At 39.6% G+C, this 26,691-nt stretch overlaps 1 long non-coding RNA gene and 1 pseudogene across 1 annotated transcript in view; one reads left to right on the forward strand and one right to left on the reverse strand.

Moving 5' to 3' along the window:
- The window catches only part of LOC125754408 (uncharacterized), a 36,729-nt gene that overhangs the window by 8,563 nt on the left and 1,475 nt on the right, over positions 1-26,691 (reverse strand). The window contains exon 2 of the long non-coding RNA XR_007408507.1: positions 1,919-2,073. This is a non-coding gene — a long non-coding RNA (uncharacterized LOC125754408). The remainder of the gene's footprint in view (positions 1-1,918; positions 2,074-26,691) is intronic.
- On the forward strand, positions 10,360-11,502 carry LOC112668288 (glyceraldehyde-3-phosphate dehydrogenase-like; annotated as a pseudogene).

The following is a 26,691-nucleotide window of genomic DNA, read 5'->3' on the forward strand; positions in this document are numbered from 1 at the left end:
AAGAAACAAAACAAACGAACAAAGGGAAGAAGAGACAAACCAAAGAACAGACTCTTAATTATAGAAAACAAACAGATGATTACCAGAGGGGAGGTGGGGGGGATGGGTGAAATAGGTGATGAGGATTAAGGAGGATACTTATCATGATGAGCACTAAGCAATGTATAGCACTGTTGAATCACGATGCTGTACAGCTGAAACTAGTATAACATTATATGTTAATATCCTGGAGTTAAAATAAAAAACAACCATTGGGACTAACTATACTCCTATGAGAGCCTAGAAACTTTCTTTTTCCCCTTTGGCAGAGAGGCAGGGAGTGGGAAAAGAGGGTCACTTACACTTTGTGGAGTACACTACAGTTTTGAGTAGAATATGGGCAACAGAACATTAGTGCTGAAAGTGATGCCAGAGATTATTTAATACATGGCATTGATTCATAGATGAAGAAACAAAAGCCCAGATGGATTATGGTTCTTGCCCCAAATTATGGAACTGGACAGATACTAACACTGACTTTTTTTTCCTTGAGTAATAGTTGGCATATCTTTTTTTTTTTAAGTTGGCATATCTTTTGCTCACATTCCAGAATACTACCACCTGTAGAATGTACAGCGGCGATTAACTGCTTCTCAGATCACCAAGAAGTTGTTGAACATTTGTCACTTTTTAACTCTTTAAGGTGGTCAATTAATATACATTTTGGTAGATGATTTTAGAATCCTTTTGCATTTGAAATGCTATTTAAAATCAGATCATTTGAAGATACGTTCAGCAACAACACCAAATAACATTTCTGAGTCATAACAAGAAATTATTTATGTAAAAGTGACATGCAATGCCATAATTCAAAGACCTAGAACAGGGGTTGGCAAACTTTTTCAGTAAAAGGCCACATAGTAAATATTTTAGGCTTTGCAGTTCATATAGTCTCTGTTAAAACCACTCAACAATGCCTTGTAGTGTGAAAGCAGTCATAAACAATATGCAAAAGGATGGCTGTGACTATGTTCCAATAAAACGTTATTTACAAAAACAGGCAGTGTACTGAATTTGGCCTTCGGGCTGTAGTTTGCAGACTCCTGCCCTGGAGTCCTAAATTTTATAGGCTTTAAGTGGAGTGTATATATAAAGTCACCCAGAACGCTTGCTCTAAAAATGCTGTTAATCTTTTGTTTGGTTAGTTTTATTTATTTTTTAAATAGCTCCTACATATTTTAATAAATCTAATGTAAATCTAAGTGACAGGATCCTTCTAGAGATGTGTGTGTGGCCTGGCAAGAGTCATGTAATGTGACTGATTTCAGTTACCTTGTCTGAAAAATGGCATACCAAATATCCTCATTTACTTGCTTTTCCTGAACTAGCCAGCTCAGGAATGTTTTAGGATGCATAAAACCCACAAAGGGCATATTATTTTGTTTAGAGATGAGTTTGTTACATCTATATGTTTTTTTTGTTTTGTTTTGTTTTGTTTTGTTCCTTAAGAATGCCAAGTTCAGGACACCCAGCTGGATCAATTGGAGGAATGTGCAACTCTTGTCTTGGGGTTGTGAGTTCAAGCCCCATGTTGGGTGTAGAGATTACTTAGAAATACTTGGGCAGCCTGGGTGGCTCGGCAGTTTAGCACTGCCTTCAGCCCAGGGTGTGATCCTGAAGACCAGGGATCGAGTCCCACATTGGGCTCCCTGCATGGAGCTTGCTTCTCCCTTTGCCTGTGTCTCTGCTTCTCTCTCTCTCTCTCTCTCTCTGTGTGTGTCTCATGAATAAATAAATAAAATTTAGAAAAAAAAGAAATAAAGAAAATTCTTAAAAAAAAAAAAAAAAGAATGCGAGTTTCTATCCTAGCCTCTTGTGTGGCCTTCTGCGAGTTCCCTCAGCATCTTTATCTGAATCATAAAGAATGATGCTCACTCACATCTTACGGGTGTGGCACGGAAAGCTCTCCAGATATGCCAGATGTCATCTATCTAGCACTTATATGCTATTGGAGCTGGACATGTCCACACACTTTAATTGTTGCATACTGATGACTGCCAGGCCTCACAATCTTGTGGCTTTCCATCAAACAACCTGAGAAGGGAGATAAAAAGGAAAGAAAACTAACAAAAACAGAAAAGGAAAGACAATAAAATGTAAGGATAATGGCTGAGTGGGTAATGGCAGGCAACATCTTTAGCTACCATGAAAAGTATTAAGCCAATGTGTTTGTTGAATTCATTTTGTTGGTGGTCACTTTGTGTTCATTCTGAACATCCAGCAGTTAGCTAAGTAAACACACATGACTGATGAAAGAAGAAAGGGAACTATTTTTATAGGGACCATTAAACTTTAACTACCATCTGGCAGGGAATGATTAGAGAAGATCAAAATTAAGGCAGTCAACACAAATGCTGTGTGAATACCTCAGGGAATTAACATGGATAAAGACAGTGAACTTGTGGTTAAATAAAGAGACAGACATAAGAGGGAAGTGGCGAACACATCCTTTATAGCTTTAGACCTCATGGTCACATTCATTGCCAAAAGAGCTCAAAGAGGAGAGAAATAACAAGGAGACCAAGAGAAAATCTGAAACACCTGGAAATAATCAGATGCTCTGCTCCAATCATAAAAAAGAAAGTTAAAGAACTACATAGGACCACATCATTTGGGCTTCCTCTCTACCCAGGAAGGAAATGTTTATAGGAGAGGTGTGTTGAAATTGGCAGATAGTTAATATTCAGATTAGCCTAGTACTTAATAGTAGGAAATGGTTGTATATACTGCTGGGAAAAACGCGTAAGGAACTAGATCCTTGTGAACACGAAAGACTCCATAATTTCTGGGAATCGCTGTTTTCCCACTAATTAAACAGTCACCCAGCAGGTAGTTTGAGAGAGAACAGGAAAAAGGGAGGCTTGGCCTGCCTCTTTCAGGGCGTACTTCTGCCTTCCATCAATTGATAGCCCAGTGCTTAACCCCAGGGCAGCCTCACCCGCTCAGAGCACACGTGAAAGATCCTTAGAGAAGAGAAGGCTACTTGGGTTGTTTTGTAATTTGTCTCTGTATCAGGATGGAGTCAGAAGGCCAAACCTCTGAATATCTGAAAGAGGAATCATGACCGGAGAGCCTTGCTGGGTGGGTCCCTCAGCCTGTTCCCCCTTCTGAAGAAGCTCCAATTGGGACCAGTCCACAGCCCCGAATGAAGGAATGAATAAACTTTCTTTTCTTTTTCTTTCCTTTTTTCTCTTCCTTCCTTCCCTTTCTTTCTTGAAATATGGTTGACATATTACATAAACTTAAGGTGTTGATTTGGTACATTGATATATTGCATGATTGCTATTGAAGTGATCGTTACAGAATTATCATTTCTTTTTTATGGTGGGAATAACTAGCAAGCTTGATGATGATGATAATGGGACATTGTTGTCCACATTCACTTTACTGAGCGGAGGGCCCAGAGCTTTGATTATGGGAGTGATCAACACAGGTTTGGACCAAATGAGTTGAAACTAGTTTGTCCGGGGCATGGCAATGGAAACATCTTGAGGCAAAAAGGAGGGAGGGTGTGTTGCCTGAGGCAGTGTACAGAGAAATTCATTGTGCGGTTTTTCTCTCTCTGGTTTCTTCTTATTTAAGGGCTCAGCTCTACTGGGTAGTGTGCAAAGTGCGTTTCCACCCTTTATCTCATTGATCGTCGATACAGTTTTATGAGGTATGCATTCTAATCCCATTGTACAGAGGAGAAAACTGAGAACCAAGACAGAGAGTGGTTAAGTGACTGGTCCGAAGAGAAGTCCACGTGGTTAGTAAATGTTGGTGTCAGAACTCAAACCCAAGTCTTGCTCTATGCATAGCCCTTGCTCTTATGCACTTCCTCACCATGAAAAAAAATCTTCCTCCTGTGCCTCTGCTGGCACCAAAATCCTCATGGCAGGTCCTCAGTATTATGGCCTCTACAATTTCCCTTTCTCAAGTGAGGGTGGGCTCAACTTCCTGCCAGGGTCAGGAAAATCATGGATACAGGGGCCTCTGGGTGGCTCAGTCAGCTAAGTGTCTGTCTTCAGCTCAGGTCATGATTCCAGGGTCCTGGGATAGAGCCCCAACTTGGGCTCCTTGCTCAGTATGGAGCCTGTTTCTCTCTCTGCCTGCCGCTCCCCCTGCTTGTGCTCTCTCTCTCTCTCTGACAAATAAATAAATAAAACCTCTCTCTCTCTAACAAATAAATAAATAAAACCTAAGAAAAAATAATGGATACAGCCTAGTCAAGTGCTGAGGCAAACTGGCTATGGTTCCCCTGCAGCCGGGGCCAGAGGCTCCGAGCCCTGCACAGCCAGGGAGGCAGAGCCAGGGAGGACTGGGTAAATCGTTGCCACAACGGTCTGTATATTTGGCCCTGGCCCCTTCCAGGGCTTTTGCAAAAAATAATCCATCAGAAGTAAAACAACTTAATTTTTTTCAAACTTTGAATAGTCTTTGGTATAGTCTGGCAATGGTTTATAAGACCATTTCCTTTGTTCCTTATTTTTAGAATAAAATATTCTAGAGTAAAATTCTATTTTAATTAAAATTCAAGTAATGGCACAATTCGTGCACATATACCCCATGTGCAAGAAAATGCAGTGTTAAAAGTAAGAAAATTCAAAGGTGTGCCAGAAACCTCATCATTAACGCACTTCCTTCTGCCTTTGTACTTCTGGAATCTCTAAACATCTGGTGATTTTACCATCAGGAAACAGTGCAGTGTCCATCTGTTAAATCAGGCTTTCGCTTCACTCACCTGGGAGGATCAACCAGATGTGGGCGTCGTTTACATTATTAATGATTTCAGTCTTCCCTTTGTACGTGCCCTGTGAGGGCACAGTGTGAGGTAGTCTATAAATCACTAAAAAGTGAAAAAGTCATATTTTACTTTATTTTAGGCATAATGAAGTAGCAAGACACTTTTTTTTTAAAAGTCAGAGCATAAATCATTAGCATCTATTTAAATGCTTGCCACCAGAAGACTTTTAACTCCTTTTTCTTTGACAGAAGGACCATCTCTAACATGGTTTGTGCAAATGTTTCTTGATCCGTAGGCAGAGGATGCTAAGTGACTCATGCAAAGCTAGTCCCCGGATCTCTCACTTGGTGGCAGTCTATATGATCTTTACAGCTTATTTATAAATAGCTTCAGAGGAAATTTCAGCCCATAGTCTTCCTATCCCGTCCTAGTTATTAGTCATGCCCACATGTTACAATGTCCTTGTGACAAAGCACTAACTTCAGTTGGCGTCAGCGGCCCAATAGAGCATGGCATGATGACGACAAGTGCAGGCTCCGTCCATTGTGACGTTGTGGCCTTTGGCAAGGTGCTCGGTCTCTCTAAGCCTCATTTCCTCCTCTGCAAAATGGGGAGGTTGACGATAAGAGCATCTACTTCACAGGGCAATGTTCAGGATTAAATAGGACCGGCTCTACACCTGCCTGACGCATAGTAAGGACTCAGCAAAGTTAGCAATTACCAAATGGCAAGACACTGTGAGTAGCCCACTTATAAACCTTCCTCAGCAAAACTGGGCAGGAGGTACAGATTTCCCATATACCCCCAGTTCCCATGCATTCACAGCCTCCCTCGTTATCATCACCCCTGCCTGGAAGCACATCTGTTGCAATGGACGGGCCTACACTGACACAGCACTAGGCCCCAAAGTCCGCTCTTCGCCTTAGGGCTCACTCTTGGTGTCGTACATTCTACGGGTTTGGACAAACGTGTGGCATGGATCCATCATTATGGTATCATACAGAGTAGTTTCCCTGCCCTAAAAAAACCCTCTGTGCTCAGCTTATCCATCTTCCCCTTCTTCCTAGTTCCTGGCAATCATTGATCGTCTGACCATCTCCATAGATTTGCCTTTTCCCGAATGTTGTATAGTTAGAGTCATGCAATAGGTAGTAGCCTTTTCATATTGGCTTCTTTCACTTAGCAACGCACAGTTAAGTTTTCTTCATGTCTTTTCATGGCTTTACAGGTCATTTCTTGTTAGCACCAAATAATATTCCATTGTCCGGATGTTCCACAGTTTATTTGGCCAACTCACCTCCAGAAGGATATTTTGGTTGCTTCCAATTTCCGACACTTGTGAATAAGGCTGCTAGAAACATCTGGGTGCATCTATTTGTGTGGACATACTGCGGAGTGCAATTGCTAGATCATATGGTAAAAGTATGTTTAGTTTTGTTTGAATCTGCCAAACTAGTTTCCAAAGTGGATGTGCCATTTTGTATTCCCACCAGCAATAAATGAGAGCTCTGCACAGTTTTGTTGTGAACTTAAAACTGCTCTAAAAAATAAAGGCCATCAAAAACTTAAGGAAAGCCTTTCTGTTGACAAAATGTTTTCTGTTATCTGTTTTCTTTCATGATCCGGATTAGTAGTCCTGTGGTCACAGACATGGCCAGCTTAGTCTTTCAAAGTTTCTAGTTCTCTGAATGTTGGTAAAAATTACTCCTAGAAAGGTTATTTTGCTTGTGAAGTCTAGAGGTATTCATGTCAAGAAGTATCACCATCTTCTCAGCAGCCATTTATCGAGAGCTCCACGGATGCCAGGTGTGTACCAGGGGCGGGGATATAGGGTGTCGGGTAAGACAGTAAAAGGGCATCAGGTAATTCCCAACCTGCACTATCGGAACTCTGAGATATAGCTTGCATCCTCAATTTGTAAACAAATTACCTAAATCTGGTAGAAATATAAGCTTTTCCATATTGTCTTCATGAGGGTAACTTAGTCTAGAAAATCACATTTAGCAGTGAGAATCAATCCATGTTTTCCAACCTCCAAGAAGCATAGAAATGGAGCAGCAAGGGGCACCTGGGTGGCTCGGTGGTTGAGTGACTGCCTTTGACTCATGTTGTGATCCCCAGGTCCTGGGATGGAGTCCTGCATTGAGCTCCCTACAGGGAGCCTACTCCTCCCTCCGCCTGTGTCTCTGCCTCTCTCTGTGTCTCTCTCATGAATAAATAAATAAAAATCTTGAAGAAAAAAAAAAAAGAAAAAGAAATGGAGCAATGAACATCTAAAACCAACATGAAAAATGTGAAAAGCCACCAGTTTTTCTTACCCTAGTTTGTGTTGCATCAATTCCTGCCATATGGACTGGGGGACACACCTCACTGGCCTTCAGTACTTTTTTTCTCTTCTGCTCCCCTTTCTGTGACTTTGATCCCACTCTTGCCCTCATCCTGCTCTTGCCTCTACCTGGGACATTTGCCATCACTTGCCAGCTTCCCCAAGGCTAGGTGAAGCATTTTTTCAGTTACTGTGGGAACCTCCCTTTCTTTCCCTCTTTTGCCTCCTGATCCCTTCTCTCATCTCTATTTCCTACACCCCAGCTCCTTCTCGTGGTTCAGAGTGCCACCACTTCTCACCATTCACCCCTTGGTGGTGGTTGTGGCTTGTATTTTAGAGCTTGGAAGCCCCCACTCCTTCTCTCTGACAGGAAAGGAGAAAGGAAAAAAGACAGAGTCCCGGTTCCCTTCCAGGGCTGCAGCCAGAGGAATTGCATCATTAGCATCTCTGCTCCATTTTCTGAACTTGGGTTTTCCAAGAAAGGTCGAACCAAGCTGTAGTTATTTTCTGCAGTGTTTGTTGATTCCACGTTTCACCTGTATTTGACATGAAAGGGAATTCTGTGCTGACCTGAGACATACTGATTCACAAGTCAACATTAGAAACATGACTCTTCACTAAAAAGGCATATTAGAAAAAAATAAAAATAAATGAAAAGGCATATTAGTGCTGGGGAACAAAAAGAATCTGCTTGACTATTCACCAACAATTTTTTGATCCAGATTTTTCTATATTGAGATTTTTGCTTGATCTGACTCGTCTAATACCAGTCTAATAACATATTACTTTGTAGAGCATTCTAAAATTGGCACTGAATTAAAATATCTGCCCAACTATGAATCGGTCTTTCTTTTTGCAGGTGGGTCATTTGAAGGGGGAAAAGATACAGTGAATAATCTAAGGATTGAGTGTTGACAGGTTAGGGTCCTGTGTGGCTGCAGGTTCTTCTGACTCTTATGATTGGGTCATAATCCATTTTGGAAGGCTTTCCGGATACCTTTTCAGTATTCTCAAATCCAGAATTTCACCTCCACCCCCCACCCTAAAAACAGGCCAAATTCCTGTTTATAGCTAAAAATTGAATATGGATTAAAGCATTAAGAAAGAACATGGGGGATCCCTGGGTGGCTCAGTGGTTTAGCGTCTGCCTTCAGCCCAGGGCGTGATCCTGGAGTCCTGGGATCGAGTCCCACATCAGGCTCCCGACATGGAGCCTGCTTCTCCCTCTGCCTGTGTCTTTACCTCTCTCTCTCTCTCTCTTTCTGTGTGTGTGTCTCTCATGAATAAATAAATAAAATATTAAAAAAAAAGAACATGGAGAATGTTAGTCAGAATACAGTTCATATTTCTTTATTGCAAAGGATAATCATTTATCGATACAGACACATAGCTATCTTTTTTTGGTGCTAAGCTTGTTTTACTTATTTTTAAAATTTTAATTCCAGGATAGTTAACATACAGTGTTCTATTAGTCTCAGATGTAAGATATATGATTCAGCAATTCTATACATTACTCAGTGCTCTTAATCTTAACTCTTAATCTCCTTTACCTATTTTACCGATCCCCACACACACTTCCCCTCTGGTAACCAGCAGCTTGTTCTCTACAGTTAAGAGTCCATTTTTTGATTTGTATCTTTTTTCTTTGTTCGCTTGTTTTGTTTCCTAAATTTCACATATGAGTGAAATCATAGAGTATTTGTCTTTCTCTGACTTAATTCATTCAGTATTCCACTCTCTAAGCCCATTCATGTTGTTGCAAATGGCATGATTTCATTCTTTATTATGGCTAAATATTCCATCACATATACATTTCATAGTGAGATATATGTATATATCTCCTTTATCCATTCATCAATCGATGGACACTTGGGCTGCTTCCATAATTTGACCACTGTAAATATGATGCAATAAACGTAGGGGTGCATATCTCTTTTTAAATTGTGTTTTTGTATTCTTTGGGTAAATGCCCAGTAGTGGAATTACTGGATCATATGGTGATTCTGTTCGTAATTTTTGAGGAACCACAGTGGTTGCACCAATTTGCAACAGTGCACGAGAGCTCCTTTTTCTCCACATCTTCACCAACACTTGTTTCTTGTGTCCTTGGTTTTAGCTATTCTGACAGGTGTGAAGTAATATCTCATTGTGGTTTTGATTTGCATTTCCTTGATGATGAGTGACACTGAACATCTTTTCATGTGTCTGTTGGCCACCTGTATGTCTTCTTTACGGAAATGTCTGTTCATATCTTCTGCTCATTTTTCAATAGGATTATTTGTTTTTTTGGTGTTGAGTTATGCAAGTCCTTATATATTTTGGATACTAACCCTGTATCGGATATGTCATTTGCAAATATCTTCCCCCATTCAGTATGACTATTTCCTTTGTTGTGTAGTAGGTTTTTATTTTGATGTAGTTTATTTTTGCTTTTGTTTTCCTTGCTTTGCCTCAGGAGACAGATCTAGAAAGATGTTGCTATGGCATACAGAAATTACAGCCTATATTCTCTTCTAGGATTTTTATGGTTTCAGATCTCATATTTAGGTCTTTAATCCATTTTGAACTTACTTTTGTGTATTGCGTAAGAAAGTAGACACATCAATATCTTAATTATAAATATTATTGAGTGGAAATATTACTTGACTCCTAATATTTAATTTATGATTTCATTATGTAAAGTTCAAATATACTGTTATTAAATGACAAGTACTGACTTATAAAATATAATTCAGATTTAGTGAATAATTAAAACTGGAAGTGGAATTTTATTTTATTTATTTTTTAAAAGATTTTATTTACTTATTCATGAGAGACACACAGAGAGAGAGAGAGACAGGCAGAGACACAGGCAGAGGGAGAAGCAGGCTCCATGCAGGGAGCCCGAGGTGGGACTCGATCCCAGGTCTCCAGGATCACGTCCCGGGCTGAAGGCGGCGCTAAACCGCTGAGCCACCTGGGCTGCCTGGAAGCAGAATTTTAGATTTTTTTAAAAAAAATTTTATGTATTTATGATAGTCACAGAGAGAGAGAGAGAGGCAGAGACACAGGCAGAGGGAAAAGCAGGCTCCATGCACCGGGAGCCCGACGTGGGATTTGATCCCGGGTCTCCAGGATCGCGCCCTGGGCCAAAGGCAGGCGCCAAACCACTGCGCCACCCAGGGATCCCGGAAGCAGAATTTTAAATAGGATACAAATTCATATTTGAGGCTCTCTGCTCCTCCCCGTTGGACAGACAGCCGCATCTTCTGGTGCAGTGCCAGCCGCGTCCCCGAGACACGATGGTGAAGGTCGGAGTGAACGGATTTGGCCGTATTGGGCGCCTGGTCACCAGGCCGTATTGGGGGCCCTGGTCACCAGGGCGCCTGGTCACCAGGCGCCACCACCAGTGGATACTGTCGCCATCAATGATCCCTTCATTGATCTCAACTACTTGTTGAGACATGTGTACATGTTCCAGTATGATTCTACCCACGGCAAATTCCACGGCACAGTCAAGGCTGAGAATGGGAAACTTGTCCTCAACGGGAAGTCCATCTCCATCTTCCAGGAGCGAGATCCCGCCAACATCAAATGGGGTGATGCTGGTGCTGACTATGTTGTGGAGTCCACTGGGGTCTTCACCACCATGGAGAAGGCTGGGCCTCACTTGAAGGGCGGGGCCAAGAGAGTCATCATCTCTGCTCCTTCTGCTGATGCCCCCATGTTTGTGATGGGCGTGAACCACGAGAAGTATGACAACTCCCTCAAGATTGTCAGCAATGCCTCCTGCACCACCAACTGCTTGGCTCCTCTAGCCAAAGTCATCCATGACCACTTCGGCATTGTGGAGGGCCTCATGACCACCATCCATGCCATCACTGCCACCCAGAAGACCGTGGACAGCCCCTCTGGGAAGCTGTGGCGTGACGGCCAAGGGGCTGCCCAGAACATCATCCTTTCTTCCACTGGCACCACCAAGGCTGTGGGCAAGGTCATCCCTGAGCTGAACGGGAAGCTCACTGGCATGGCCTTCCGTGTCCCCACCCCCAATGTGTCAGTTGTGGATCTGACCTGCCGCCTGGAGAAAGCTGCCAAATATGACGACATCAAGAAGGTAGTGAAGCAGGCATTGGAGGGCCCCCTCAAGGGCATCCTGGGCTACACTGAGGACCAGGTTGTCTCCTGTGACTTCAACAGTGACACCCACTCTTCCACCTTCGACACCGGGGCTGGCATTGCCTCAATGACCACTTCATCAAGCTCATTTCCTGATATGACAATGAATTTGGCTACAGCAACCGGGTGGTGGACCTCATGGTCCACACGGCCTCCAAGGAGTAAGAGCCTCCTGGACCACCAGCCCCAGCAAGAACAAGAGGAAGAGAAAGGCCCTCAGCTGCTGGGGAGTCTCTGCCCCAACTTAATCCCCCAACACACTGAGAATCTCCTGACCTCCAATTTACATCCTAGACCCCGAGGAAGGGGAGGGGCTTGGGGAGCCCTACCTTGTCATGTCCCATCAATAAAGTATACTGTACCCAGCCAAAAAAAAAAAATTCATATTTAAAATATCTTTTCCTCCATTTGTATAGATACAAAGATGTCAATGTGTCTTAGATGCTAACCAGAAATAAACTACTATTAGGATGGCATTGAACATACTTGGAATTTTTAAGGACTTGGTTGGTTTTCATATATTAAGTAGACTATTCATTTTCTTGCAAAATCAACCTGTACTCCGAGATGAAACAGAAAAACCAAGAGGGGATCCCTGGGTGGCTCAGCAGTTTGGCGCCTGCCTTTGGCCCAGGGCGCGATCCTGGAGACCCAGGATCGTGTCCCACATCGGGCTCCTGGCATGGAGCCTGCTTCTCCCTCTGCCTGTGTCTCTGCCTCTCTCTCTCTATCATAAATAAATTAATCTTAAAAAAAAAAAGAAAAAGCAAGAAAGAAGATAAGGACCCAAACAAGGTAATTTTGATGTCCTAACAAGTTTATCAATGCAAATATTGATGATTTTTTAAAACAGAGAATTTATGGGTCATAAGGTACCATTTTTAGGAAAATGATGATACAATTTTGTGAGCACCTACTCTCTGCTAGGCATGATGTTTATGCTTCATATTTGTTAATTTTTCATTTTGTACAACTCTTCAAGGTCACCAATTTTCTCCAGAAAATCTGATGCTCAAGGAAATTAAAAAAATGGATATGCTTATTAATATTCCATAGAGTTTGATTAGCAGCACAGTGCTTACTTGCCTTAGAGTTTGCCCTCCATTTGCATTTACAGCATCTCTTGAAGTCAAAATGAGGAGAGCTGCTTCAAAAGCATGGCCAATTGTAAATGCCTCCTTACTTGTCTTCCCACTTCCAGTATTGGCAAACTTGAGTCCATTTAGCACACAGTCAATCAAAGAGAGGCCTTTTTAAAAAAGATTTATTTGAGAGAGACAGAGACAGAGATAGAGCACAAGTGGGTGGGGGGGCAAAGGGAGAGGGAGAAGGAGAAGCAGATTCCCCACTGAGCAAGGACCCTGAGATCATGACCTCAGCCAAAGGCAGATGCTTAACCAACTGAGCTACCTAGGTGCCCCATGAAGAGAGGTCTTTTAAACACACACCACTCCTTTGCTTAAGACCTTTCAAAGGCTTCTTGCAATTCAGAAAACCCGAATTAATAAACCTTGCATGATCTGGCCCTAGCCCTTCTCCATTGTGATTGCCCCCATACTGCTCCTCACTTGCTCTGCCTCAGCCACACTGATCTTCTGTGCCTTCTGGGAATACCCAGGAATCCTTGAGCACATTCCTACTGTTCCTACTTCCTAGGAAGCTCTGGGTGCTTCTCATCTTACAGACTGTGGCTTGAATGTTACACCACAGAGGATCTCTAGGTTTGACTGTCACCTTGCTACTTATTTCCTTCAGTGTGGACCACAATCTGTAGTTGTGTGTTCATTTGTTTATCTTTGTCTCTCCCACAGATTATAACCTACCCAATGGTAGGGAGTATATACATATGTATACTTAGTGCCTGGCATACAGTAGGAGCTCAATAAGTGCTTATGGAAGGGATGAATGGATTTAAGAATGATAGGAGCCTGAATGGGAAACTGAGAATTTACTAGAACAATGCCTAGGCCTAATATGCCCTCAGGAAAGCAGAGAGGAACTAGGATACGTGGGCCTAATGTAATGGGTGACTTTGTATGAATTCTTAAACCTTATACGGGGAAGCAACCCATCACACAGACTCAGGTGAAGGTGGTAACAGTATCTATATCCTTCATAGAACTGTTGTATGATTTAACCAAACTATTATGTAGTACATTTAGATATTTTTATTAATCATATATCTTATGATTAAAACCTCAATATTTTGAAAAGTTAGGGAACTGGATCCCAAATATTTTATGCTAACTTTCTCTTAGCCCTGTCTGTGCTCCAGGAGCCCAAAGGCTGTGACAAAAAAACATTCTGCATAGAACATTTACACGCTTGATGTAGTACATGGCAGTTGCTAAGGCAGAAAGCCAGAGGTAATGAGCACTGTGAGAATTATGTGCAGATCTTCCTTGCAGCACTTCCCAACTGTAATTGAACTATCCCCTCCTGATCCTTCAGGTGCTATCAGGATGATTTTCTGCAGACTTCAAGAAAATCCCTGAAGGGCCAAGGGTACTTTCTTGATGTTATAATCCTTATTTCGAGTGAAGCTAAATGTTTGGCTCCTAAGTATTTTAATAAGTTACAAGAAAAAAGGAAATTCTAAGTTGAGATCTCTTCCCTCTCTTCTCACCAAATATGAAGAACTAGACTTTTATACCTATTCATTGTCAAGGTAAAAAAATGCATAATATTCAGAGTTATAAAAAATGGGAAGTGGAGGACAGTCTGGGTAGCTCAGTGGTTTAGCTCCGCCTTCAGCCCCGGGTGTGATCCTGGAGACAGAGATGGGGATCAAGTCCCCGTTGGGCTCCCTGCAGGGAGCCTGCTTCTCCCTCTGCCTGTGTCTTTGCCTCTCTCTGGTCTCTCATGAATTAAAAAAAAAAATCTTAAAAGAAATGAAGTGGAAACTCTTTTAGCTTAAAGCCACAACATATTTGTGATTCATATTTTTTTCAATTGTTTTGAGGTAGTAGTGGAAAGCAATTAATATTCTATTAAAGAAAAACTGCAGTATCAGCATATGAGCCCATCTGAGAGTCTTTTTGACAATAAACAATCTCTAAATCTAGCAGTGGGATACATATGCCTATTTAAACATGGAAACCTGGCTTCCTCTCACAAATGTGATCTATAAATTTCACGTAAGCAAGAAGGTCTGAAAACTATGTCTGTGTCATAATCCATACTTGTCTCAAACATTCTCCTAGGTCTATGGGCTTTTTTTTTTTTTTTAAGTATGAGAATTGCTTAATTCTTCTGCAAGTGGTTCCTGTAATACCAAGAGTGTAGACACCATTTAGTACTCGTGGCCTCAGCAAAGAGCCCAAGCACAAAATAAACAGTGATAAAAATTCCTTCTCTCATTTCCTGGAGCTGACTTAAGTAGAGTAAGGATAGCTACCTATCTGCACTCTCTTTGCATTTTGGGCCTTTGGCTTTCAGGTCTGTTTGCAATTTGTTCTTCCTTTACGTATACTAAAAATATATTAGCTTTCTAAAGGTACAGCTCACTTGTGCATCCATTCACAGGCAAAATTCTCTAAGCATAATAATGGCCACCATTTTTTGAGATATCAATATGCACCAAGTACTTTATAGTTACTTCGTCCGACCTTTATCATTATTTTCTCTAATGAAGGTACTATTCTTATTTTACATATGAAACATAGGTGTGAAGAAACTCAAGATCCTACAGTTGGCTAGGGCTGAGACCTGGTGTTAAATTCATTTTTCTTGGCTCTGAAAACTCAGTGCTTATTCACTACAAGACTCTCCTACTTAATCATTCTGTAAGTTTCTTTCTTTCTTTCTTTTTTTTTTTTTTTTAAGATTTTATTTATTTATTAGAGACCGAGAGAGAGAGAGAGAGAGAGAGAGAGAGAGAGAGAGAGGCAGAGACCAGGCAGAGGGAGAAGCAGGCTCCATGCAGGGAGCCCGACATGGGACTCCAGCATCCTGGGTCTCCAGAATCACACCCTGGGCCGAAGGCAGTGCTAAGCCTCCGAGCCACCCAGGCTGCCCCATTCTGTAAGTTTCTGCCTTTTTTTCCCCCCTAGGATAAAAGATAAAATGGGGGAAAAAAAACCAACAAAATATTTTTCTCACATAAGGATAGGTTTTTAATGACATCCCTTCCTGTGTTAAAATGTAATGGCTCTTTGGTTTCAATGACAGTCAAGTATTCAGTTTTTCTGTTTCTTTATCCTATTTATATTCAAAATGCACTTGATCTAAAAAAGGCGGGGAAGACAGTTAATTTGATCTTTTCCCCCCAGATTCTTGCCAAATTAAAACCTGCCCACATTCAAAATGGTCAGATGTTCTTTCAGCTACTTAATATTTTCATGAGTTTAGTCATTCTAAAGAAGTAGTTTCCAATCTGTGGGTCTTAGTTTGTAGAGCCCTTGGAGTTACTGTGAAAGGTGTGTGAGTGGGTCTTCAATTTGTGTCTCCTATATATTTGTATTGCTAACTTTCAAATATATGAGATGTTATGATTAAATGCAAGTTAATTTAAAATTAAATTGTTAACCTGGCACAGTGGCTTGTCATCACTATGTAGCTTTCTAATCAGCAGATACTAAAAGTTCAAGGATTTGCAGCAAAGGATCTTTATTAAGAAGGTTGAGACCTGGTTTTGAATGATCACTTGGAGATTCTCTAAATTGTCTAACCAAACATTTCCAAATGTTTGCTTGAAGATTCTCAAAGATATCCACTTAAATTAGAAACTTCTCTCATGATATTGTCTTTTATAGAATAGTCCGATTTTTGTTGGGCTCAACATTTAAAGAGAGAACCAAAGAAACACAGCAACTATGACTTCATCAAATTAAGGTTATATTTATAGAGAGAAAAATGGGACTAAACACAGTATTGAAAGGTTGATTGGCAAAAGGTATTTGATATGGCTTTCTGATTTAACCACGATTTATCACTTTGGGAAGACAACTGGTCATCAAACATGTAAACCTGAGTTTCTATTTCTAGCTCTTGTCAGACTGCTCCAATATCAAAAGGAGAAAATCTTCCTTCACTTCCACCCCTGTTGGATGCTACCCAGGAGGGGTGGGGACGCAGCTTTCCTGTGTCAAAGTACAAGCAGAACAGAAGAACCTGCAATGGAGGCCCTGTAGAAGTGGCCTTGCATGGATAAGTGAATGCGGGTTACATGGGCTGCCAACTCTGGTTGTTCCCTCCTGGCGAGGCCCTTCTCTGGGCCTCTGAACCTGTGTTTGCACTCAGGTGTGGAGGAAGAGATTTGGCCTCCCCTCCCTAGAGTAAACTTGCTCAGGGGTCTCTCTCTCTCTCTCTCTCTCTGTGATAGCCCCACCGAAGCCAAGCAATAGGGTTAGCAGGCAGTATAGGGTCTTTAGCTTATTGTGCGTTAGAAATTATAAGTGTACATTTCAATCTTGCTCTCTGCTATTATGACAGACTAGACACGAATTGGTGTGTGTTTTACAATTTTACAATCCTTTCTCTGGACATGAGTGGTAGTTTGACTTATATCTGGTATATATAAAACGCTGTTCTTAATGTCAATATGCCCACCTCTAGCAATACTTTTCTTCCTGGGTAATCAAGCTTGTTGGAACGTTAAAAATAAGAGGAAATAGACTATAAAAGAGGTGCCAAGGAACTTTCTTGCGAATAAAGTGAATGAACTTAGGTCTGATTTATTTTTATTTCTTAGATTTTTTTTTTTTTTTTGGTTTTCTTCTGCTTCCTTGGTTGTTGTGTCTGAAGAATGAAGTAATCAGATATATGAGATAATGTTAAAGTGTTATTATATTTTTTGAAAGCACAGTTAGGTCTATTTTCTTGATTGTTGACAAGATCCAGAAAATAACACAATTTTGAACATGTGTGTATCTAAAGGTCAGGTGGAACAGATTCATTCCAATTAAGAGTTAGTGAAGTAGAATTTGTGAGGTAGAAGATGACAATTCTATCCATCAGTATTACCTAACATTGAAATGTAGTTGAAATTGAGTTGATTTCACGGTAGGCTTTCTAGAGGCAAAATGCTTACTGAAATTTCTATTCAGAAAAATATTTTTTTTTGCAATTGAATGGATTTTATGGTGATGAAAAACAATAATTTTGTATTTCTGGTCTTTATTTCTTATTTGAAGATAGAAGTAGCATCTATTCTATAATAAAATAGACTTTTTCTTGCTATGAAAACAGTAATTTTATATATTTTTTTTTAAGATGCAGGTAGTATCTTTTCTATAATAAAAGATATATTTTTGCATTTTTATTCAACTTGAAGAACAAGTATAAATCTTTAGAACTGACTTCTGAACCAAAATATTTTTTTAAATGAAAAGTTGTCAATTGTAGTAGTTAACAAGGATAAAATTGCAGGTGTCTTTATGTTCTAGCATATAAGCTTAGGTTGAGCATTCCACTGTCATGTCACTGCTGTTCTCTGTAACCTTGATAGATCGCCCCTATAAATATCTCTTGGGGTGAAAAGTAATTTAATCTGTGGATCTGTATATTACCTCCTCATGAACATCCTATCAATTGTGCCAGAGTGCTTTCATGATATGCACTCAACTGAAACCATCAAACCTATTTCACTGAGGATTGTTAGTTAGACCAGAATCTTTGGTCTCAACTCTGTCATTAAATTTTGCTAAAAGGTTGTTCACTTATGCATGGGGAAAAAAAGCTAAGTTCGTGATTTGGTTTTGAAAGACTCTACTTTATAGGCCTGGGTGACTCCTGGGAACTGGAGTATTCATTTGTTTTTATCTTGAGGTTGACCCAATTAGAACCCAGGTTACATTTCTATACAATCACCTAACTCTTATCACTTCCCAAATGATCTTAGAACTTGGTCAGGAGAACACAGCCCTCCCCCAATTCTTGCACCAACCCAGTGGATAATGCTAAACTGGTCCCCACTTGGTTCTTTTTTCTCTCTTCTATTTCTTTACCAGGACCCTTAGTTGAAAATTGTGTATAGCTTTCAGAAGATTTGGGTTCATTAAGAGGTGATCTGAATAGGGGATTGTGAAGCATAAATATGGATAGGCAATTCAAGACAACACGGTTAATAAAAAACTAGACAAGTTAGATAATTTTCTTAATGCCTTTTTATTAAATAGCTCTCAAAAGAGAGGCCTGCAGACCCTTTTGGAAGAGCTGAAGCCTCTTTTCTGCTAACTAGTGCATAATGGGGCCAATCATTTAACTTCTCTGACCTCAGTTACTTTGTCTGTAAAATAGGGATAATTGTATCTGCTCTGTCTCACGGGCTTTGGGATAAAATGTGATGATAAATGTGAAAACGCTTTTCAAAGTTAAAACAGCACTGTATACACAAATACTCAGAGAATTGCAAGTCGAATATATTTTTTCCAAATTGCAATGTATTTTTATGTGTTATGTTGAGATCTTATGGCCTAAAAAGTAATTGTTTTATTGGATGGTATGTGGGGTGTGTATTTACGTTGTACAGGATTTATATAGGAGAGGATAAAGTAGTTTGGGTAGCTACTAAATCTTCAGTATGTCTTTATTAAGTGTGCCGTTTCTGCTTATGAAAGCTGTTGGTGATCATTTGTATAAGTGATGTTATAAATTAATCTGTATAACTCTGGCAAATATTTATTTTAAATACAAAATAGTTCAATTTTCTGTGATGAAAATATGAATTAATTTAACCACAAAATATCGCTTAATCTTTAGTGAGAAAACTGGCTAGCTATAAACCAAAAAACTTGGTTTTATTACATGAATGTCTAACAATAAATTTCGCTTTACTGTAAAAGGCAAAATTGCGGAAATAGTGATACTACTCTCATTCTTAAGTTCTCTGTAAATCTGTTGTCTTTTACTACCAGCAGAGGGAGCCTGAGAATTAAATCGTGCCAAGATGGCTTTGTTAATTCTTTTGAATTTACACATTTAGCTCATAATAAAGAAATAAAAACCCATCACAGATTAATGGAAAGTCATCATGCTTGGATTCGGCTGTAGATTAGCATTCGATTCCAGACTGCCAATCATAATGAGCTTCAATAGACTAGGAATATCTATAATTTGCCTCCACTTACCCCATCAAAACGTTGCTGTAAACTTCCACAATCTAACAAAGTTAATAATATCCTAATGCACAATTTACTTCACAGGGCATCAGAAAGGATGTACTCAAAATATAATTTTATCAAATACACAGCAACAGTATTATGAATTGTTCTCATTGACTACATTATTTTCACATGAGAATTGGAACACACACATATGATATAATCTGTCTTTCCTCCTTTAAGTGTGTTTCATTGTCTAAATTTTTTTTAAAGATTTTATTTATTTATTCATAGAGACACAGAGAGAGAGAGAGAGGCAGAGACACAGGCAGAGGGAGAAGCAGGCTCCATGCAGGGAGCCCGATGTGGGATTCGATCCTGGGTCTCCAGGATCACTCCCTGGTCTGAAGATGGTGCTAAACTGCTGAGCCACCTGGGCTACTCTAAATTTTATTTTAAAAAGAGGAATAAAGTAATCTGAGTAGAAAATAATGATGAAATCCCAGCATTTTATGATTCAACAAAAAGCTCTCTCATTGAAAAATAAAAGGTTTTCCAGACTTCAAGAAAAAAAAAAAACATATCAGAGCACATTTTCATTGCTTTATTTCCCTTGATTAGATATGACAGTGCAATGCAATTGTGTATTTTTTGTACTTGTGACTAAAGAAACCTGTTGGAAATATGATATTACAGAGTGACTCTCATTTTAATGATAATGCTTTATTTTATTTTATTTTTTTGCATGATAATGCTTTAATAGTGGTGTAACTACTATCAAAATTCCACCTTTCTTAGAATGAAGACATTTACAAGCATGGGTCTCTGCCTTCAAAGAGTTTATCTGTTACAGCTGGAAATCCAATAATGATTGATTCCTTCTTGCTAAGGAAGTCACTTCAGCAAATGTTTATTGAGTAGTTATTATGAGCCAGCCACTGTGCACAATGCAGAGGTACAGATGTGAATAAGAAAGCATTGCTGCTCATAACCAAGAGGCCAGGGCTGACAAGCCAGCGACGACCTACAAGGTAAGGTGGTACATACAGTCATAAAGACAACATTCTGTTGGGCTTTAAGATTACTGAAGGCAGGGCAGCCCCTGTGGCCCAGAGGTTTAGCTCTGCCTTCAGCCCGGGGTGTGATCCTGGAGACCCGGGATCCCCTGCACCTAGCCTGCTTCTCCCTCTGCCTGTGTCTCTCTGTCTGTCTGTCATGAATAAATAAATAAAATAATAAAAAAAAAGATTACGGAAGGCAGGTGGCATATCTCATATTTGTAACCTCAATACCAAGCATAGTACTTTGCATACACTTAGTGCTCAGTAAATATGTAGTGAATTAGTTAACAACATATGGAGTGTGTTAGTAAAACATCTTCTTGGTAAATAAGTTCATGTTTCCCACTATTTCCCCTGCCCATTGCTCCAGTCCTCTTTTCCTTAGTTCTCACAGCCTGGGGAATAGCCATGCTTTCTTCAATACAGCATAGCAATTTTATACTATAATAATCGGTGCTTGATTCTTTGATATTCCCTGACTTTTTATTTGCTATTCTCTATTCTGCTGTGATATCTTAGAATCCATAAGATGTATATGAAATCAATAATCCCCCTAAAACCCACAATAAAGAGAAGTGATGGCCTTTCTGTTAAGTACCATTTATACATTATGTCACTTCAACCTTAATATAGCTGTCATTATTCCTATTTTCAGGAGGGGGCTCTTATGCACAGAAAAATAACTTGGATAGTAAATGGAGCTCATATTTGAATCTAGGACTCTGACATCAGACTTCCTGCACTGAATGACTACAATATAGGGTCTCTTTATTTAGGCTCCTTAGAGGCCATTTGAATTAGTAGTGGAAATACTTTCTTGAAAGAGATGGTCTACTTCCTCCAAGACTATTATAAATAAATTGTTTTTAATGTATAAGATATATTTGAGCTATAAGAAGTTATTTTATAAATACAGTAAGATATTTAGGTTATAGAAGCACCAATGAATCACAACTGGTAATTCTTTCTAAGCAAAAGGTTTCTTTTAAAACTGAAGAATGAAGAATTTGATTTTTATAACAGCCAAAACACCTTCAAATGTATCTTCAGATGCTCAACAGACCCCAAAAGACTCCCCAGAACTGGACCACGGTGCAGTCTGCTGTGGAATGCTTTGCTGCTTTGTTTTCCCAACTAGACTCATTAGCAGTGCCAGGTGGTAATAACTATCCAACTGATTCCTACTAGTAAAATAAAATCTGCCTAAGATCACTATGGACTCTTTCCCCCATTCTCTGCTTCATTTCTGACCTGATACGCTTTTGGAAAATAATTATGCATGGCAGGAAGTTGCCATACAACAGAGAAGGATTGTTGCATCCTGGGATTATATAGGATTTCAGATCAAATACTTTTTATTGTGAGAATAAATTGAAAAACATGGTTTTCATCAGTATAGCACAGTCAAATCTATTTCTTGCTTTTCTTCTTTCCTGTTCATTTCATCATTAAAGACTCAACAAAAGAAATTTTTATTAATTTAAGAGAATGTTTGCACTGGTGTTTAGCATTCAGTAACATAATGTAGATTCTAGAAACAAAACTAGCCCCAGGATCTGTTCAAGTAAGCTGGAATAAAGGAGTGTATCTTTTAAAGTTGTCTTTTTTTTCACCCATTATACATTGTTACTCAACAGGTAGAAATATGAAGCAGTAAAACAGTATTTAGTAAGCCATTCTCTTATCTAGGAGGCTTTTTTAGTCAGTTAAATTTTGTTTCTGCTTCATTTTTATTAAAAAGAGTAAGGTAACAAAGGGACATAAATGAGGATATGTTTTTAAAAGTAACAGCCTGCCACCTTCCAAAGAAGATAGCCAAATTCCTAGACCTGTGCTATTCCATACAGTAGCCACTAAGCCACACTTGGCTACTGAGCACTGGAAATGTGCCTAGTTCAAATGGAGATGTGAGGGACACCTGGGTGGCTCAGAGGCTGAGCATCTGCCTTTGTCTCAGGGCATGATCCCTGGTTCCAGGATTGAATCCTGCATCTGGCTCCTTGTGGGGAGTCTGCGTCTCTGCCTCTCTGTGTCTCTCATGAATAAATACAATCTCAAAACAAAACAAAACAAAAACAAACCAGAAACAAAAACAAATGGAGATGTAAAGTGTAAAACACATGTTAGATTTCAGAAACTGAATGTGAATAAAGAAGAAAAAAAACCTTAGCAATAATTTTTAAATATATAGTTTGAAAAGATATATTTTGGATATATTGAGTTCAATAAAATATATTATTAAAATTAATTTCACTTATTACTTTTTTAAAGACTTATTTGAGAGAGAAAGAGAGAGAGCACGTGAGTGTGCAAGGGGAGAGGCAGAAGGAGAGGCAGAGAGAAACCCAAGCAGACTTGGTGCTCAGCACAGAACCCGAGGTGAGGTTCAATTTCATGTCTCTGAGATCATGACCTGAGCTGAAATCAAGAGTCAGATAGATGCTTAACGGACTACACCACCCACACTCCCCTGTTTATTACTTTTTTAAAAAATGTGTCTACTAGAAGATTTTAAATTACCTAATGAGTTGTATGATATTTTTATTGGACAACACTGTCCTAGGCTGTTATTTTGGGACATCATTACTCCTGAGAACCGACCATGAATAACAGTAAGATCTTCAATCATAGAGTTAAAACTTAATTCAAAGCTTTTTGAAAAGCAACTTGGAGATACATATTAAGAGACTTACATGTATCTTAACTCTCTTGGGCAGGAATTTATATTTCTGTGACCTATATTTCTGTGATGTAGCCCTATGATCTAGCAATTCCATTCCTAGGTATATACACTAAAGAATGAAAGCATAGGTACACGCAGAAATGTGTACACAAATGCTTATAGCAGCATTACTCACAGTAGCTCAAAGTGGAAACAACTCAATTGCCCATTAACTAAAGGAATGGATAAACAAAATGTGGTATATCCATATAATGGAATATTACTCAGCTATAAAAGGAAACATTATGCTAAGTAAAAGAAGACAGTTGTAAAAGACCACATAGTACATGATTCCATTCATATGGAATGTCCAGAACAGGGAAATCTATACAGATAGAGAATAGAATAGTGGTTGCCTAGGGCTGGTGAGAGGTGGGTGTTGGGTGAGGAGTAGGGAGGTGATAGCTAAACAGTATAGGATTTCTTTTGGGGGCAATAAAAATGCTCTAAAACTGGCTGTGGTAATGGTTGCACATATTTGTGAATATATGAAAAACAACTGTATCCTTTAAATGAGTGACTTCCAAGATATGTAAACTATACTAAAAAAAAGAGGTCAAAAAATTTATTCCTGGGAAATCAAGGTAAAGAAAACAATCCTAAATAAATTAGAAAATATCTTTTCTTTATATGGTTGTGTGCTGTTGCATTACATATAATAGTGAAAAATTAAAAACAACCCAAATGTCCAAATAGAGGGGTAGGTGGATAATTTATGGTATAGTCTTATCATGGAATACAGATATTAAAATGATGAGTGTAAGCAAATTCTTGTAAGAGTTTGCAGTAATATGAGAAAATTCTTGGTTTTTTGGTTAAGTGAAAAAAGACCCACTGTGATATATGTTAACAATTTGCATAATATCATAACAATAAAAATCCCTAGAAAAAAACTAGGAGGAAATACTGGCCCCAAAATCTTAGTAATATTTGGATTGGGGGGGGTATGTGAGAATTTTTCCTCTTTGAATTTTTTATAATTAACAATTTTTAAATTAAAATCCAATAAATCCTATCTTTAAGTCCACCTTTATGCTTTTTTTTTTAAATAAAGATTTTATTTATTTATTCATGGGAGACACGGGGGGGGGGGGGGGCAGAGACACAGGCAGAGGGAGAAGCAGGCACCATGCAGGAAGCCTGACGTGGGACTTGATCCTGGGCCTCCAGGATCACGTCCTGGGTGGAAGGTGGCGCTAAACTGTTGAGCCACCCAGGCTGCCCACCTTTATGCTTTAATTGCCAGGAGAGGAGAATAGATCAATAGATTTTTATAAAATCCAAAAAAACAGAAGTTGGAACAAGGCATAATTTCTATTTGAAACATTCAATAAACCTTCAGTTAACCAAAACATTATCCTGTTAATTGAACACCACTGTCCTTGTTCCGTACCCACGAAGATAATTCACCATATTGAGGTGATAGTTAAATCAACTAAAAGGGTTAGCATGGTGGCATTGACTGGTATTTTATTCTGTTGATTGAGACCAGGAAACCCATTCTACCACCGCTTGGCTTCTCTGGAGTTTTCTTTTATTCCCGTGCCCAAATGAGGGAAGAAGAAAACCCCCTGCTCCTTTCCAAAGTGAACTTTTCTATGTATGTTCTCTCTGCTGCAAATTTGTCAAGTATTGCAACCATGTCCCCTCTTTTCTAAAGAAACCTTCCCTTGGCCTTGCTCTGGTTCCACTTTAGATTTTCATCTCTCTCCTCCTCATTACCCAAGGCCTCCATTTTCTTTCTCACTTGGCAGTGGGTGGTATTGCAAAGACCCTCTTTTACTAGAGCTCTCTGGAGTATTTATTCTCTGCTCTCAGCAAACCTCATGACCTATCTCCACAGTCTGCACTAGGATTCCAGCCTACTAGCATTCTCCCCTCCATTCAGACTGTTGCCTCTGTCCTCAGTATCTTGCCATCTACAGCCCATTCATGTTTTACCTAACCTTTAGACCCTGGTTACCAACTTCTTGCCAGAGATTCCTCAGATTCTAGTAGGCAAAAATAATGCTCACTTGGTCCTATGTGAGTGTAGGTCTGGGGCTGGATCTCATTCACCTTGTTTCTATCCAGCAGAAAGTTCTCAACATAGTAGACAATGCTTGATACACGCTCACAGCATGGGAGGGGCTGACGAGACAAGGAACATTGAGCTTTTCCATTGCCTTTTGGTGATGTTCAGATATTTTCCTAGCACGTGAGCATTTCTGACTATTCCTTTCTTTTTTATTTTTTTTTAAAAAATTCATTTATGATAGTCACACAGAGAGAGAGAGAGAGAGTCAGAGACATAGGCAGAGGGAGAAGCAGGCTCCATGCACCGGGAGCCCAACGTGGGATTCAATCCCGGGTCTCCAGGATCGCACCCTGGGCCAAAGGCAGGCGCCAAACCGCTGCGCCACCCAGGGATCCCATTTCTGACTATTCCTAAAGTAGACTTTTAGAGCTAAGAAAGAGCTGGTTTAAAGTTCTCATTTACAGCTGATGAACCCAAAGCCCAGTAGCACTGAAGCCACACTGTTGGTCTTCAACCAGAACCAGAACTAAATAAAACTCAGGCCGTCTGGCTCCCAAGTCAAGTCACTACTCACCTTTCCTTGCCTATCTTGTGCTTCTGTTGTCTAAAAGTTTCAGAGCTGACTTTTTGTATCCTCCTCTCAGAAGTTCCCCAAGAAACAAAACAACCTACTATGGGTGCTATTGCCCTCCCTACTCTGTGCACTCAAGATTTTAATTCGCAATGAATATTCCTTTTGTACCAGTTGGGTGACTAGCTGTCCAGATCTGCCCTGGACTGAGGGGTTTCCCAGTGGGTAGGACTTGCAGTACTGAAGGAAAGAGTCCCAGGCAAACCAAGACTATTGGCCACTCTACTATCAGGCATTCTACTAAACAATTTAATATGCCTTTTAAATGACAGCCCTGCGAATAGGCATTCTCATTCCCATTTTACAGATAAGGAAGACTGAGGATTAAAGAGGTTAAATGATTTGTCCAAGGATATGTAGTTTATAAATGTCAGAGTCAAGATTAAACCCCAGATTTGTTTAACTATAAGCTCATGATCTCTCCATGACTTTCCAATTGGAAGTGCTGGTGTTTTACAGCTGTTAAAATCTGTACAGGGAAAGATAATCCTGTGAAATACTTAGTTTAAAAATTGATTTATTATAGGCTAGTTTCATTGAGGGGTTGCTAATTTGCATGATTGACACATAAGGAGAAGAAAAGCAGCTGCTTAAAATGCATAAATTATTTGAAAGTGATAATGAGCCAGGTAAAATTTAAATTACACAGTCTCAATCCATTTAGTCCTCCCTTCCTGGAATGGGAGGTGGGGTGGATGGGAGACAAGCCTGACATTTATTTACATGTCTAGAAAAAAAATGAATCCAGTTAATTTTATTAAGGTACATTTGAATCAAAGACAGTACACTCCAGTCAAATTAGTATAGAGAAAAGTGAGGAGAAATATTAGTACTTTGGTAGTGGTTAGATTAGTAGTCTGTCAAATGAGATAGTTTGATGAATTAGAGCTTGGTTTTCTTTTCTCTAATTCCAAGATCAATTTATTAATTAATTCTTTTCTTTCTTCAGGAAAAAGCAGTAATTGTAGT

Source organism: Canis lupus, chromosome 36 (genome assembly GCF_003254725.2).
Source record: "Canis lupus dingo isolate Sandy chromosome 36, ASM325472v2, whole genome shotgun sequence".
Classification (NCBI taxonomy): Eukaryota; Metazoa; Chordata; class Mammalia; order Carnivora; family Canidae; genus Canis; species Canis lupus.